Consider the following 16,692-nt stretch of genomic DNA (forward strand, 5'->3'; position numbering starts at 1 on the left):
CAGAGTTTAAACTTCTACTTTTTAGTAGACATTTTATAGGTATTTGGATGATCTTTAATAGAAGTTGCAATTTTTTAAAGGGCCACTTACTAAATATTTTAGACTCTGCAGGCTACATATGGTCTCTGCCTCATACTTTATATATCCACCCACCATCTATCTATATAGATACTTATTTTATACTACTTTCAAATTGTAAAAATCACTGTTTACTTACATATAAAAATATGCTGCAGACCAAATTTGACCCACAAGCCAGTTTGCTGACCCGTGATCTACAGTGACAGTTTCAAAGTTCGTTGAAGGATTCAACATCAAACTGAATGACAAGCTTTCAATATTCTCAAAGAGGCTTTCTACTCCTCCTCACCCAAGCTCTCCTGATATGACTGTTAAGGTCTCTAACGTCAGACCTATTTTCTCTGTGCTTCTTGGAATATGCAGCCCCTTGTGTCAGCCAAAACCAATCATTTTTCCTCCCCTTGGATTGATAGATTTGTGTTGTCTGCTCCCAGACTATTATGCATCATCAAGAGAATGTGACAAAAGTATGTAATATCTGAGGCTAAATTATAAATGACATTGTGCTGCCTGCCTCAGTTTCACTTTCCTTCTTGATCACTTGTTCTGCGGGAAGGCAGCTGTCATATTGTGAAGACACTCAAGTAGCCCTATGCAGAGGTGTACTTAGTAAGGAATTAAGACTTCCTCTCAGTAACTGAGGCGTTTTGCCAACAGCCACGTGAGTTAGCCATCGTGGAAGTGAATCCTCCAGCCTCAGTCAAGCCCACGGATGACTCTGCAACCCAAACGACAGCTTGATGGCAACCACATGTCACACTCTGCATCAAGACCGCTCACCTAAGTGATGCCCATATTCCTCACCCACAGAAACTATGAGGCAATAAATATTTGTTGTATTTAAATTGCTAACTTTGGGGATAATTGTTTACACAGCAATAAATAACACCCTCCTTTAGCTAACCATTCTGACACAACCAACTTGATGGCAAAATTATGTTTTTTTAATCATTTTCCCATAGTCATTTTTTGTAGGGATATTTTGATGTATATTTTGTTAGAAATAATGGATTACACAAATTCAACCTCTGTTTCTAGCTGTCATCTAAATGGCTAGAGATAGGTGAGATAAGGGATAAGGTGAAGCTTAGAATTGAGGTGAAGCTCAGGAATAAACTAAAAGTAGAGTAAGACTTAGGGATGGGCCAAGGATGGGGTGTAGGTCAGATATGGGTTAAAAACAACAAAATTAGGGTAAGTCTACTTACATCCTTTAATATTTTTTTCATATCAATTGATTATTTTTATTCACAATATTTTGTTAGTTTCAGGTGTACAACATAGTGATACAATATTTTTATAAATCATACTCCATTTAAAGTTATTATGGACCTGGACTTCCCTGGTGGCTCAGATGGTAAAGAGTCTGCCTGCAATGCTGGAGACCAGGGTTCGATCCCTGGGTTGGGAAAATCCCCTGGAGAAGGAAATGGCAACCCACCCCAGTGTTCTTGCCTGGGGAATTCCATGGACAGGGGAGCCTGGCGGGCTACAGTCCATGGGGTCTCAAGGAGTCGGACACGACTGAGCAACTTCACTTTCACTTTCATGGATCTAGAGATTATCATACTAACTAAGTGAAGTAAGTCACACAGAGACAAATACCTTATAATGTCACTTATATGTGGAATCTAAAATAAAAGATACAAATGAACTTATAATTTTAAAATGACTGTTATTTTTCAGTAATTTTTTCTATAGCCTCACCATTCCTTTCTACCCATAATTACTTATTTATATGTTCATAAATGTTTATCAAGTGAAATAAATATTCGGTTGGCCAAAAAGTTCATTTGAGTTTTCTATAAAATGCCATGGAAAAACCGAAAGGAACTTATTGGCCAACCCAATAAAAGCTACTTGAGGGCAAGTGTGCTTAGTTCTCAATCTTACTATCCTTCCCAATAATTTATGAAGCTAGGCAGAACAAAGTACACATAATACAGGTGTGCATTACAAAGTATCACTTCTAGTCCCATTTGGTAGCTTCAATTCATTTCAGTTCAGTTCAGTCGCTCAGTCGTGTCTGACTCTTTGTGACCCATGAATCATAGCATGCCAGGCCTCCCTGTCCATCACCAACACCTGGAGTTCACTCAAACTCATGTCAATCAAGTCGGTGATGCCATCCAGTCATCTCATTCTCTGTCGTCCCCTTCTCCTCCTGCCCCCAATCCCTCCCAGCATCAGAGTATTTTCCAATGAGTCAACTCTTCGCATGAGGTGGCCAAAGTATTGGAGCTTCAGCTTTAGCATCAGTCCTTCCAATGAACACCCAGGACTGATCTCCTTTAGAATGGACTGGTTGGATCTCTTTGCAGTCCAAGGGACTCTCAAGAGTCTTATCCAACACCACAAGAGTCATTTTGATTCTTTTAGTCATGATGACCTTATATGAAAACCAGAATAATAACTTTCTCACAGGGATATTTTGAGGTTAAAATGGAGTGATAAACGTGAAAGAGCTTTGGTAACTTGGAATCTATGGAAATGTTAGGTGTTATTAAAACAGAGCTCCATAAATATACCCTGAGTTAATCTATTCAAATGCTTTAGGGATTACGATATTATTTTTTTCTAAAAATGAGTTGTTTCTTTAAATGTATCAGTTAACAACTGTGTTTTCCTATTAAAAGAAAGTCCTGTCTACATTTTATTTTTTATTATTTATTTATTTTTTCTTTCTGTTTGGTTTGCTTTATTGATTTATTTTATTTTTTCTGTTTTCATTTTTTTAATTTTTTTTAAATTTTTATTGGAGGCTAATTATTTTACAATATTATATTGGTTGGTTTTGCCATACATTGACATGAATCCGCCCCAGGTACACTTGAGTTCCCCCTCCCGAACCCCCCTCCCACCTCCCTCCTCCCCTTATCCTCCCTCTGGGTCATCACCTCATACCAGCCCCGAGCATCCTGTAACATGCATCGACCCTGAACTGGCGATTCGTTTCACATATCATAATATACATGTTTCAATGCCATTCTCCCAAACCATCCCACCCTCACCCTCTCCCACAGAGTCCCAAAGACTGTTCTATACATCTGTGTCTCCTTTGCTGTCGCGTATACAGGGTTATCATTTGCATCTTTCTAAACTCCATATATATGCGTTAGTATATTATATTGGTGTTTTTCTTTCTGGCTTACTTCACTCTGTATAATAGGTCTAGTTTCATCCACATCATTAGAACTGGTTCAAATGCATTCTTTTTAATGGCTGAGTAATACTCCATTGTGTATATGTACAAAAGCTTTCTTATCCATTCATCTGCAGATGGACATCTAGGTTGCTTCCATGTCCTGGCTATTATAAACAGTGCTGCAATGAACATTGGAGTACATGTGTCTCTTTCAATTCTGGTTTCCTTGGTGTGTATGCCCAGGAGTGCGATTGCTGGATCATATGGCAGTTCTATTTCCAGTTTTTTGAGGAATCTCCACACTGTTCTCCATAGTGGCTGTACTAGTTTGCATTCCCACCAACAGTGGAAGAGGGTTCTCTTCTCTCCACACCCTCTCCAGCATTTATTGCATGTAGACTTTTGAATAGCAGCCATTCTGACTGGTGTGAAATGCTATGTCATTGTGGTTTTGATTTGCATTTCTCTGATTATGAGGGATGTTGAGCATTTTTTCATGTGTTTGTTAGCCATCTATATGTCTTCTTTGGAGAAATGTCTGTTTAGTTCTTTGGCCCATTATTTGATTGGTTCATTTATGTTTCTGGAATTGAGCTGCAGGAGCTGCTTGTATATTTTGGAGATTAATCCTTTATCAGTTGCTTCATTTGCTATTATTTTCTCCCATTCTGAAGGCTGTCTTTTCACCTTGCTTATAGTTTCCTTTGCTGTGCAGAACCTCTTGGTTTTAATTAGGTTGCATTTGTTTATTTTTGCCTTTATTTTCAATATTCTTGGAAGTGGTTCTTGGAGGATCCTGCTGTGATTTAAGTCAGAGAGTGTTTTGCCTACGTTCTCTTCTAGGAGTTTTATAGTTTCTGGTCTTACATTTAGCTCTCTAATCCATTTTGAGTTTTTTTTGGTGTATGGTGTTAGGAAGTGTTCTAGTTTCATTCTTTTACAAGTGGCTGACCAGTTTTCCCAGCACCACTTGTTAAAGAGACTGTCTTTTCTCCATTTTATATTCTTGCCTCCTTTGTCAAAGATAAGGTGTCCATTGGTGTGTAGATTTATCTCTGGGCTTTCTATTTTGTTGCATTATTCTATATTTCTGTCTTCATGCCAGTACCATACTGTCTTGATGACTGTGGCTTTGTAGTAGAACCTGAAGTCCGGCAGGTTGATTCCCCCAGTTCCATTTTTCTTCCTCAAGATTGCTTTGGTTATTCAAGGTTTTTTGTATTTCCATACAAATTGTGAGATTATTTGTTCTAGTTCTTTGAAAAATATCGTTTGTAGCTTGATAGGGATTGCATTGAATATATAAATTACTTTGGGTAGTATACTCATTTTTACAATATTTATTCTTCCAATCCATGAACATGGTATATTTCTCCATCTATTAGTGTCTTCTTTGATTACTTTCACTAGTGTTTTATAGTTTTCTATGTACAAGTATTTTGTTTCCTTAGATATATTCCTAAGTATTTAATTCTTTTCGTGGAAACAGTGAATGAAATAGTTTCCTTAATTTCTATTTTCTCATTTTTAGTGCATAGGAATGCAAGGGATTTCTGTGTGTTGATTTTATATCCTACAACTTTACTGTATTCATTGATTAGCTCTAGTAGTTTTCTGGTAGAGTCTTTAGGGTTTTCTGTGTAGAGCATCGTGTCATCAGTGAACAGTGAAAGTTTTACTTCTTCTTTTCCTATTTGGATTCCTTCTATGTCTTTTTCTGCTCTGATTGCTGTAGCCAAAACTTCCAGAACTATGTTGAATAGTAGTGGTGAGAGTGGACACCCTTGTCTTGTTTCTGACTTTAGGGGAAATGCTTTCAGTTTTTCACCGTTGAGGATAATGTTTGCTGTGGGTTTGTCATATATAGCTTGTATTGTGTTGAGATATGTCCCTTCTATTCCCACTTTCTGGAGGGTTTTTATCATAAATGGATGTTGAATTTTGTCGAAGGTTTTCTCTGCATCTATTGAGATAATCATATGATTTTTATTTGTCAGTTTGTTAATGTGGTGTATTACGTTGATTGATTTGTGGATATTGAAGAATCCTTGCATTCCTGGGATAAAGCCCACTTGGTCATGATGTATGATCTTTTTAATGTGTTGTTGGATTCTGATTGCTAGGATTTTGTTAAGGAATTTTGCATCTATGTTGGTGGGCATTTATCTTGTTCCTTTACTTGCTGGGTATTTCTCTGCTGCTTCATCTTGCTTATATTGCTTTGCTTGGGGTGGCCTTTCCCTCTTCTGGCAGTTTGTGGAGTTCTCTTTATTATATAGTTTCCTCGCTGTGTGTGGGGTTGGACAGGTGACTTGTCAAGCTTCCCTGGTTAGGGAAGCTTGTGTCGGTGTTCTGGTGGGTGGAGCTGGATTTCTTCTCTCTGGAGTGCAAAGTAGTGTCCATTAATGAATTATGAGATGTCAGTGGGTTTGGAGTGACTTTGGGCAGCCTGTACATTGAAACTCAGGCTCATTTTCCCGTGTTGCTGGAAAATTTGCGTGGTATGTCTTGCTCTGGAACTTGTTGACCCTTGGGTGGTGCTTGGTTTTAGTGTAGGTATGGAGGCGTTTGGTGAGCTCCAATCGATTAATGTTCCCTGGAGTCAGGAGTGTTCTCTGGTGTTCTCAGGATTCGGGCTTATGCCTCTTGCCTCTGGTTTTTGGTCATATTCTTGGAGTAGTCTCTAGACTTTTCTGTCTGTCATTTCCAAGGTGGTTCCCTATGTTTTAGCTTCTGTTTCCTGGTCTCTTCAGTGTCTAATTTCCGTCCTGATACTAGGGGGCGGGTGGACACTTTTTAAGGCTCAGTTGTTCAGTCCTGTTCTGGGAAGGGAGGAACGTTGCAGAAAAATATCTCTGGTGTCTGTGGGAAGTGCTCGCAGCATCTCGGCCACACTGGGTTTGCCCCCGCTCACAGTGCGCCTGCACAGGCTTTAGGTTGCTCTGCCGGGAACTCTCCGAGGCTGGCACTGGGTTGTATGCACTTCCCAGGTCTGAGCGTCTCCAGTTCAGTTTCTCCGGCACTGCACAAAGGCGCAGACTTGGCTGGGTCTGCGTTTTGTGCCTTCCCCGGTCCGAGCAGCTCAGGTGACCAGTAGTTTGGCAAGCGCGGTCGCTGTGACTTATCACCTCCCCAGTCCCTGCCACTCGGTTTTCTGGGTGTACAACTGGCGCACCTTCTCAGGCGGATATTGACCAGCCTGAGCCCAAGAAGGCTTGATTAGCAACAAGCCTGCCTGCAGTTTGTATCGGATGCCTTTCTGGGTCCGCAGTTGCCCCCTCTGGCTCTGGATGGCATCCCTGCCTGTCTCGGTGGGGGATGGGGGATGGGCCCACCGCAGTCAGCTCGCTCTGCTCAGCCCTTTGTTCTGTGAGCAGGTCTGGTGGAGTCTTAGGTTAGAGCTTTCCGCCTTTTTGTGGGGAAGCTATCCCAGTTTGCATTGCTATCCCCCGTTAGATCTCTCAGATTGTTCTCGAGGCATTTAAGCCCAGTCCTCTCTCTAAGCAGTTCAGCCGGCTCCTCCCTGCCCAGCCCCCGCTTGCTAAAGGTGTATGCAGGCGTCTGCACTGCTTCTCTGCTGGGAGTGACCGTTTGGCAGGTAATCTGTGCGTTTTAATTCTTTCTTTCTTTTTTCCTCTCGGTTCTGTGGCCCTCTGAGGTTCCAAAGCTTGCCACAGACTAGCCAGTGAGAGTGTTTCCTGGTGTTTGGAAACTTCTCTCTTTGTAAAGCCTCCCTTCCCGGGATGGAGCTCCGTCCTTACCTCTTTTGCCTCTCTTTTTATCTTTTATGTTTGTTCCTACCTCCTTTCGAAGACAATGGGCTGCTTTTCTGGGTGCCTGATGTCATCTGCCAACATTCAGAAGTTGTTTTGTGGACTTTACTCAGCGTTCAAAAGTTATTTTGATGAATTTGTGGGGGAGAGAGTGGTCTCGCCATCCTTATCCTCCGTCATCTTGTTCCTTCTCCTCTATTTTTTAAATTTATTTATTTTAATTGGAGGCTAATTTCTTTACATTATTGTATTGGTTTTGACATACATTGACATGAATCTGCCCCAGGTGTACATATGTTCAAGCATATGGAAATTTGGATATAATCTATCTATATCACCGTAAGTATATAAGGAGGAAATATCAACATCTTATATATGCTTTGTTTTTGTTGCTTTTTAAAAGTTTTCAGTTCAGTTCAGTTCAGTTCAGTTCATTCGCTCAGTTGTGTCTGACTCTTTGTGACCGCATGAATCACAGCATGCCAGGCCTACCTGTCCATCACCAACTCCCGGAGTTCACTCAAACTCATGTCCATAGAGTCGGTGATGCCATCCAGCTATCTCATTCTCTGTCTTCCCCGTCTCCTCTGCCCCCAATCCCTCACAGCATAACAGTCTTTTCCAGTGAGTCAACTTCGTCGCATGAAGTGGCCAATGTATTGGAGTTTCAGTTTCAGCATCAGTCCTTCCAATGAACACCCAAGATTGATCTCCTTTAGAATGGACTGGTTGGATCTCCTTGCAGTCCAAGGGACTCTCAAGAGTCTTCTCCAGCACCACAGTTCAAAATCATCAATTTTTCGGCTATCAGCTTTCTTCACAGTCCAACTCTCACATCCATACATGACCACGGGAAAAACCATAGCCTTGACTAGACGGACCTTTGTTGGTAAAGTAATGTCTCTGCTTTTTAATATGCTATCCAGGTTGGCCATGACTTTCCTTCCAAAGAGTAAGCGTCTTTTAATTTCATGGCTGCAATCAGCATCTGCAGTGATTTTGGAGCCCAAAAAATAAAGTCTGACACTGTTTCCACTGTTTCCCCATCTATTTCCCATGAAATGATGGGACCAGATGTCATGATCTTTGTTTTCTGAATGTTGAGCTTCAAGCCAACCTTTTCACTCTCCTCTTTCACCCTCATCAAGAGGCTTTTGAGTTCCTCTTCATTTTCTGCCATAAGGGTGGTGTCATCTGCATATCTGAGGTTATTGATATTTCTCCCGGCAATCTTGATTCCAGCTTGTGCTTCTTCTATACCAGTGTTTCTCATGATGTACTCTGCATATAAGCAGGGTGACAATATACAACCTTGATGCACTCCTTTTCCTATTTGGAACCAGTCTGTTGTTCCATGTCTAGTTCTAACTGTTGCTTCCTAACCTGCATACAGGTTTCTCAAGAGGTAGGTCAGGTGGTCTGGTATTCCCATCTCCTGAAGAATGTTCCACAGTTTATTGTGATCCACACAGTCAAAGGCTTTGGCATAGTCAATGAAGCAGAAATAGATGTTTTTCTGGAACTCTCTTGTTTTCTCCATGATCCATTGGATGTTGGCAATTTGATCTCTGGTTCCTCTGCCTTTTCTAAAACCTGCTTGAACATCTGGAACTTCACGGTTCACATATTGCTGAATCCTGGCTTGGAGAATTTTGAGCATGACTTTACTAGCGTGTGAGATAAATTTTTACTCTATAGCAATTAGGACATATCCCCACCTGTGATTAAAATGCATGACTGAAATTTAAAAACCTATTTCATCCTCTTCATGAATGTGATGTTAAATATGTTATCTCCCGTAATCATATGGTAAGATGCCTGAGATGGTGCATTTTCTTTCATTAAAATTCAGTACTCTTGCTCCAAATTCCTCTTTGTTTCTGTTTCTTAGATTATAAAATCAGTGCATGCTGCTTCATAATGGATTTGCTATTTTTTGTTTTCTTGCACAGTAGTAGATTAACTAAACCATTCACAGTTCATCAGTCTAAATGAGATCCCACTCTAGCATTGCCATAGAGTGTAAGGAGGTGGTTAATTTAGAGAATATGCATATTTCTTATATGTGACCCCATGTGTTTTGAATCCAATGAGAACAAGAGAGTTTTTTGATACTGAAAAGAAAATATGATCTTACAGAAAAACATTGCCAGTAGCTCCAGTCTCAGACTAAACAGACTACTTTTCACACAATTGAACAGGTTTTGGCATCAAGGCATGTAAAAAAGAACCCTTTATGTTTTCAAATAGAGTTGAAAATGTTACATGTTATCTGAAAAATTCAATAAACAGTTCTGTGTTCATTTAATGTAGTCATGTTTCTGTGTACTATGTGATTATAGATGTGATTTTTGGAGAGGTGGTCGTTAAGATGGCCGAGGAATAGGATGGGGAGACCACTTTATTCCCCACATATTCATCGAAAGAACATATGAACGCTGAGCAAATTCCAGAAATCAACTTCTGAATGATGGCAGAGGACATCAGGCACCGAGAAAGGCAGCCCATCATCTTTGAAAGGAGGTAGGACAAAATATAAAAGATAAAAAGAGAGACAAAAGAGGTAAGGATGGAGATCCGTCCCAGGAAGGGAGTCTTAAAAGAGAAGTTTTCAAACACCAGGAAACACTCTCACCAGTGGGTATGGGAGGAGTTTTGGAATCTCAGAGGGCAACATAACCGTGAGGAAAAATAAATAAATAAAACCTACAGATTATGTGCCTAATAGCTAATCCCAGCACTCGCAGCCACCACCAGCAAGCACGGGCTGAACAGGGAGGTGCGGGCTGCATTGCATAGAGTAAGGACCAGGCCCGAATGTCCTGAGGCAATCTGAGGCAACCCAAACTGTGGGATAGCCAGAGAGAGAGAGGAAAAAAAAAGAGAGAGAGAGAGAACTATCCCATGAAAAACCCTAACCTAAGGCACTGCCAGGCCCGCTCACAGAACAAGGGGCTGAACAAATACCAGAAGAGAGCTAGCAGGCCGCAGACCGGCCCATCCCCCACTGGAGACAGGCAAGTGGGGGGCAGCCAGAGCCGGAAAGGGGCAATTTTGGCCCCACAGAAGTAACCTCTACCAAACTGCAAGCAGGTTCCATTGCTAACCAAGACTTCTTGGGATTCTGGAAGGTTGACATCCGCCAGGAGGGTCCCAGACAGAGATCAGCTCCCCAGAAGAGACACACGACACAAATGAGAGGAGCGCACCCACAGCCACCCAGAAAACTGAGCAGCTGGAATGGGGGAGGTGATAAGACCGACCCCCTACATGGGGGAGACTGTGCTTGCCAAGCACCTAGTCGCCTGAGCTGCTCGGACCTGTGAAGGGCACAAAACATAGGCCCGACCAAGTCTGAGTCATTATGGAGTACCCGAGAACCTGAACCTGAGCAACTTAGACCTGGGTAGTGTAACCAACCCAGGGCCCGCCTCAGACTGTTCCCCAGCAGAGCGACCTAAAGCCTGAAAAGTGTAGACCATGAAAGCACACACGCCATGATCGGGGTCAAACCCAGTGTGGTCGAGACACTGCAAACACTCCCCACACATGCCAGTGATATTTGTTTGCAGTGTTCCTCCCTCCCCGCAGCCCCACTGAACAAGTGAGCCTAAATAAGTTACCACCTTTACCCCCTTGTGTCAGGGTGGAAATTAGACACTGAAGAAACTAGCAAACGGAAGAAGCTATAATAAACAGAAGGAACTGCTTTGGAAGTGACAGGTGAAACAGATTAAAACCCTGTATTTAGCATCGAATACATTGGAAGGGTTCTATAGATCTTGAGAAGTATAACCTGACTCAAGGAACTATCTGAAACTGAACTGACCCCACACTGCCCGCAACAGCTCCAGAGAGATTTCTAGATACATTTTTACTCTTATAATTTTTTTAATTTTTTTCTTATTTTTAAGTATTCTATTACTCCTTTAATTTTCATTTGATAACCTATTACCTGTCCAAAAAAGACACTATTACCCTATTTTTAAATCAAACTTCATATATATATATATAATTTTTGTGACTTTGTATTCTTTTTTTAATACTGTATTTTTGAGAGTCTAACCAGTCCATTCTAAAGGAGATCAGTCCTGGGTGTTCATTGGAAGGACTGATGCTAAAGATGAAACTCCAATACTTTGGCGACGAGTTGACTCACTGGAAAAGACTCTGATGCTGGGAAGGATTGGGGGTGGGAGGAGATGGGGACGACAGAGAATGAGATGGCTGGATGGCAGCACCGACTCCATGAACGTGAGTTTGAGTGATCTCCGGGAGTTGGTGATGAACAGGGAGGCCTGGCATGCTGTGATTCATGGGGTCGCAAAGAGTTGGACAAAACTGAGCGACTGAACGGAAATGAACTGAACTGAACCTCTATGCTAGATTTTTAATCTTGATTTTGGTATTTGTTATCAAATTTTTTACCCTTAAAAACCCAATCTTCAGTACCCATTTTACTTGGGAGTGTGATCACTGGCTTGATTGCACTCTCCACCATTTGACTCTCCTTTTACTCCAAGAGGTCACCTCTATCTCTTCCCTCCCCCTTCTCTACCCAACTCTGTGAATCTCTTTGTGTATTCCGGGCTATGAAGAACACTTAGGGAACTGATTACTGGCTGGATCTGTCTCTCCTTTTGATTCCCCCTTTTCTCCTCCTGGTCACCTCTATCTCCTTCCTCCCTCTTCTCTTCTCTGTGTAACTGTGTGAATATCTCTGAGGGATCAAATCTCTCTGTGGATCACTCTCCACAGACTGTGGAGAGAAAATGAGGAATAGATTACTGGCTAGCTTGCTCTCTCCCCTTTTGATTCCCCCTCTTCTCCTCCTAGTCACCTCTATCTCCCTCCTCCCTCTTCTCTTTTCCATGTAACTCTGTGAACTTCTCCAGGTGACCCTCACTGTAGAGAAACTTTTCATCATTAACCAGATGTTTTATCATCAGTGCTGTAGAGATGGAGAAGTCTTGAGGCTACTGTAAGAATAAGATGGAAAACCAGAGGCAGGAGACTTAAGTCCAAAAACCTGAGAACACCAGATAACTCCTGACCCAGGCAATATTAATCTATAAGAGCTCATTCAAAAGCCTCCATATATACACTGAAACCAAGCTCCACCCAAGAGCCAACAAGTTCCAGAGCAAGACATACCATGCAAATTCTCCAGCAATGCAGGAACATAGCCCTGAGCTTCAATATACAGGCTTCCCAAAGTCACAACAAACCCATAAACATCTCAAAACTCATGACAGGACACTTCATTACACTCCAAAGAAAAGAAATTCAGCTCCACCCACCAGAACACAGACACAAGCTTCCCTAACCAGGAAACCTTGACAAGCCACCCACAGTGAGGAAACTCCACAATAAAGATGAACCACAAACTGCCAGAATACTGAAAGGTCACCCCAAACACAGCAATCTAAACAAGATGAAAAGGCAGAGAAATATGCAGCAGGTAAAGGAACATGATAAAGGCCCATAAAAACAAACAAAAGAGGAGAAGATAGGGAGTCTGCCTGAAAAAATACTCCAGAATAATGGTAGTAAAAATGATCCAAAATCTTGAAAACAAAATGGAGTTACAGATAAGTAGCCTGGATACAAGGATTGAGAAAATGCAAAAAATGTTTAACAAGGACCTAGAAGAAATACAAAAAAGTCAATCAATAATGAATAATGCAATAAATGAAATAAAAAGCATTGTGGAGGAAACCAACAGTATAATAATGGAGGCAGAAGAAAGAATAAGTGAGGTAGAAATTAGAATGGTAGAAGTAAATGAAGCAGAGAGGAATAAAGAAAAAAGAATTAAAAGAAATGAGGACAACCTCAGAGAACACTGGGGCAATGTCAGATGCTCCAACATTTGAATCACAGGAGTCCCAGAAGAAGAAAAAAAGAAAGACCATAAGAAAATACTTTAGGAGATAACAGTTGAAAACTTCCCTAACATGGGGAAGGAAATAGTCATGCAAGTCCAAGAAACTCAGAGAGTCCCAAACAGGATAAACCCAAGGAGAAACACCCAAGACACAAATTAATCAAATTGACAATACCAAACACAAAGTACAAATATTAAAAGCAGCAAGGGAAAAACAACAAATAAAACACAAGGGGATTCCCATAAGGATAATAGCTGATCTTTCAATAGGTACTCTTCAGGCCAGGAGGGAATGGCAGGGCATATTTAAAATGATGAAAGAGAAAAACCTACCATCCAGATTACTGTACCCAGCAAGGATCTCATTCTAATATGAAAGAGAAATCAAAAGCTTTACTGAAAAGCAAAAGCTGAGAGAATTCAGCACTACCAAACCAGTTCTTCAACAAATGCTAAAGGATCTTCTCTAAACAGGAACCACAGAAAAGGTGTATAAACTCAAACCCAAAATAACAGAGTAAATGGCAATGGGATCATACTTATCAATAATTGCCTTAAATGTAAATGGGTTGAATGCCCCAACCAAAGGACAAAACTGGCTGAATGGATACAAAAACAATACCCATGTATGTGTTGTCTACAAGAGACCCACCTCGAAATGAGGGACACGTACAGACTGAAGGTGAAGGGCTGGTAAAAGGTATTCCAAGAAAATAGAGACCAAAAGAAAGCAGAAGTAGCAATACTCATACCAGATAAAATAGACTTTAAAATAAAGGCTGTGAAAAGAGACAAAGAAGGACACTACATAATGATCAAAGGATCAATCCAAGAAGAAGACATAATTGTTATAAATATTTTAGCATGCAACTTAGGAGCAAAGCAATATGTAAGGCAAATGCTAATAATTATGAAAGTGGAAATTAACAGGAACACAATAATAGTGGGAGATTTTAATACCCCACTCACACCTATGGATAGATCACCTAAACAGAAAACTAGCAAGGAAACACAACATTTAAATGATACAACATATAGGACAATTCATCCCAAAACAATGAATTTCACCTTTTTCTCAAGCGCACATGGAACATTCTCCAGGATAAATCACATCCTGGGCCATATATCTAGCCTTGGTAAATTCAAAAAAATTGAAATCACTCCAAGCATCTTTTCTGATCACAATGCAGTAAGATGAGATGTCAATTACACGAGAAAAACTGTTAAAAATTTCAACATATGGAGGCTGAACAACATGATGTTGAATAACCAACAAATCACAGAAGAAATCAAAAAAGAAATCAAAATATGTATAGAAATGAATGAAAATGAAAATACAACAACCCAAAACCTGTGGGACTCTGTAAAATCAGTGCTAAGGGAAAGGTTCATAGCAATACAGGCATACCTCAAGAAACAAGAAAAAAGTCAAATATGTAATGTAACTCTACACTAAAGGCAACTAGAAAAGGAAGAAATTGAGATCTCCAGAGTTAGTAGAAGGAAAGAAATCTTAAATATTAGGGTAGAAATAAAAGCAAAAGAAACAAAAAAGACCATATCAAAAATCAACAAAGCTAAAAACTGTTTTTTTTTTTTTGAGAAGATAAATAAAATAGAAAAACCATTAGCCTGACTCATCAAGAAACTAAGGGAAAAGAATCAAACCAACAGAATTGAAAATGGAAAAATCACAACAGACAACATAGAAATACAAAGGATCATAAGAGACTACTATCAGCAACTATATGCCAAAAAAATGAACAACATGGAAGAAATGGACAAAATTTTAGAAAAATACAACTTTGCAAAACATAACCAGGAAGAATTAGAAAATCTTAACAGACCCATCACAGACACGGGAATTGAAACTGCAATCAGAAATCTTCCAGCAAACGAAAGTCCAAGTCCAGACAGCTTCAGAGCTGAATTCTACCAAAAATTAAGAGAAGAGCTAAAACCTATCCTACTCAAGCTCTTCCAGAAAAATTGCAGAGGAAGGAAAACTGCCAAACTCATTCTATGATGCCACCATCATGCTAATATCAAAACCAGAAAAAAAAATTCCACAAAAAAGAAAACTACAGGCCAAAATCACTGATGAACATAGATGAAAAATCCTTAACAAAATTCCAGCAAACAGACTCCAACAACGTATTTAAAATATCACACATCATGACATGACAAAGTGGACTTTATTCCGGGGATGCAAGGATTCTTCAATATCCGCAAAACATTCAACGTTATACACCACATTAACAAATTGAAAGATAAAAATCATATGATTATCGGAATAGATGCAGAGAAAGTCTTTGAGAAAATACAACATTAATTTATGATAAAAACCTTCCAGAAATAAGGAATAGAAGGAACATACCTCAACATAATAAAATCTACATATGACAAACCCACAGCAAACATTATCCTCAATCGTGAAAAATTGAAAGCCTTTCCCCTAAAGTCAGGAACAAGACACTGGTGACCAGTCTCACCACTACTATTCAACATAGTTTTGGAACTCTTGGCCACAGCAGTCAGAGCAGGACAACACATTGAAGAAATCCAAATTGGAGAAGAAGAAGTAAAACTCTCACTGTTTGCAGATGACATGATCCTCTACGTAGAAAACCCAAAGACTCTACCAGAAAATTACTAGAGCTAATCAACGAATATAGTAAGGTTACAGTATAGAAAATTAACACACATAAATCCCTTCCATTCCTTTAAACTAGCAATGAGAAAACAGAAAGAGAAATTAAGGAAACAATTCCATTCACCATTGCAATGAAAAGAATAAAATGCTTAGGAATAAATCTATCTAAAGAAACAAAAGACCTATATATAGAAAGCTATAAACCACTGATGAAGGAAAGCAAAGAGGAGAAATACATGGAGAAATACAGTATGTACAGGGATTGGAAGAATCAATATAGTGAAAATGAATATAATACCTAAAGCAATCTAGAGATTCAATGTGATGCCTATCAAGCTACCAAGGGTATTTTTCACAGAACTAGAACAGACCATTTCACAATTTCTTTGGAAATACATAAAACCTCGAATAGCCAAAGCAATCTTAAGAAAAAAGGGTGGAACTGCAGGAATCACCCTGCCTGTTTCAGGCTCTACTACAAAGTTACAGTCAAAAAGACAGTATGGTACTGAAATAAAGACAAAAATATAGATCAAAGGAACAAAATAGAAAGCACAAAGATAAATCAATGCCCTATGGACACCTTATCTTTGACAAAGGAGGCAAGAATATAAAATGGAGAAAAGACTGTCTCTTTAACAAGTGGTACTGGAAAACTGGTAAACCACTTGTAAAAGAATGAAACTGTATATCTATATCTATCTATCTATCTATCTATCATCTCAAAATGGATGAAATATCTAAACATAAGACCAGAAACTATAAAACTCCTAGGGGAAAACATAGGCAAAACACTCTTCGACATAAATCACAGCAGGATCCTCTATGACCCACCTCCCAGAATGGTGGAAACAAAAGCAAAATTAAAAAATGGGACCTAATTAAACTTAAAAGCTTTTGCACAACAAAAGAAACTATAAGCCATGTGAAAAGACAGCCTTCAGAATTGGAGAAAATAATAGCAAATGACGCAACTGACAAAGAATTAATCTCAAAAATATGCAAGCAACTCTTGTAGCTCAACCCCAGAAAAATAAACGACCCAATCAAAAAAATGGGCCAAAGAACTAAACAGACATTTCTCCAAATAAGACATACATATCACTAACAAACACATGAAAAGATGCTCAACATCACTCATAATCAGAGAAAT

Source organism: Moschus berezovskii, chromosome X (assembly GCF_049115385.1).
Source record: "Moschus berezovskii isolate FMDL1 chromosome X, NW_MosBer_1.0, whole genome shotgun sequence".
Lineage (NCBI taxonomy): Eukaryota > Metazoa > Chordata > Mammalia > Artiodactyla > Moschidae > Moschus > Moschus berezovskii.